This window comes from Vespa crabro, chromosome 24, assembly GCF_910589235.1.
Source record: "Vespa crabro chromosome 24, iyVesCrab1.2, whole genome shotgun sequence".
Classification (NCBI taxonomy): Eukaryota; Metazoa; Arthropoda; class Insecta; order Hymenoptera; family Vespidae; genus Vespa; species Vespa crabro.
In genome coordinates, this window is record NC_060978.1 from 280,691 (window position 1) to 282,086 (window position 1,396).

Below are 1,396 nucleotides of genomic sequence, written 5' to 3' on the forward strand. Positions count from 1 at the left end.
AAAAACGAATCGATTAGATATTTAAAATTTTATCTTCCATCTGTTAGATATTTAAAATTTTATCTCCGTTGGTTGATTCCGAAGGATGCTTTCCTGTGGATAGTTCGGATCTGTCGATAAGAGGAAAGATGCAAGTGGGTTTGGCAGCTATTTCGTGGAAATGCTCAATATTTTCGTCGGCGTTCGATCACCCGTCAGAAGCAGGTAAGGATCGTCGAAAATAAGAGCAGCGGAAGGCAAACCGACGTGTGGGAGTTACCCACGGTGGACGTGGGGCGGACATCAAATGAGTAAGCCACGGTTACGGTTCGTTTGAAAGACTTTCTGTGAGATGGCGCCAAGGGTACTCTGGAATCCTGCCGGAATCTTATCTTCTTTCGTTAATTCACCATTATCGTTTCTTCCCGTTAAATCTTTATTGAAAATTATTATTATTATTTTTTTTTTTTTATTTCTTCATATCCTTCCATATCATCGAAAATCTTGAAATTATTTCTCGAATATCAATGAATTTTGTTCGCTTAAAGAATAATTTAATAGAGTGAGAAAAGATTATCTTTTTCTAATTCACCAGAAGGATGAATAAATAGATGAATGAAAAATAAAATAATACAAACAAATAAATAAATAGAAACAGAAAAGAAAAAGAAAAACGTTCAAAGGGATATAATGGAATAAATATAAATGAAAATACGACGTAACATTTTAGCGATCATCATCGATACGATCGCTAAAAGAAAACGAAATAAAGACAATTATTCCATCCATTAAAGGATTCCGTGGTACCTTTTCGCCTTGTCTCGTGTGTCCGAAGGTAAGAAGGTATTCCAGAGTCAAAACAAAAGACCTAACGTAAGAATAAAGAATAGATAGCGTCGACGAGGGCAGGGGCAACAAAATAGGCGCGAGACAGAAGAACGCAGGAGAAGAAGAGGCTCGTCGATCTGAAAGCGTAAACGAACAATGGGAAGTTCCATATCGAAGCGGCAACAGCAGCCAACGGCAGCAGCACGATACCAGAACGAATAACAGGATGTGAAGTGAGAGAGAAAGAGAGAGAGAGAGAGAGAGAGAGAGAGAGAGAGAGAGAGAGAGAGAGAGGGAAGAGAAGGAAAGGGGTTGAGGGTGGAAGAGGAAGAGAAGAAGGTAGGGAGAAAAGAGAAGAAGTAGAAAAGGAAAAAGAAGAGGGATAAAGAAAAGAGGAAGGAGGGTGATCGCGCGATCGAAAGACGAAGAGATGGAGAGTAAAGAGAAGGAAGAAGAAGGCGAGAGAGCAAGGCACGGCAGGACAGCAGGTGCTTTGTCACCGCGCGAGTAAATCCGGCCAGGTCCTGCGATGCTCCCTTCTACCTTGACTCGCGTTCTCCTCGCCGTCCTCCACACGCATGCTTTTGTA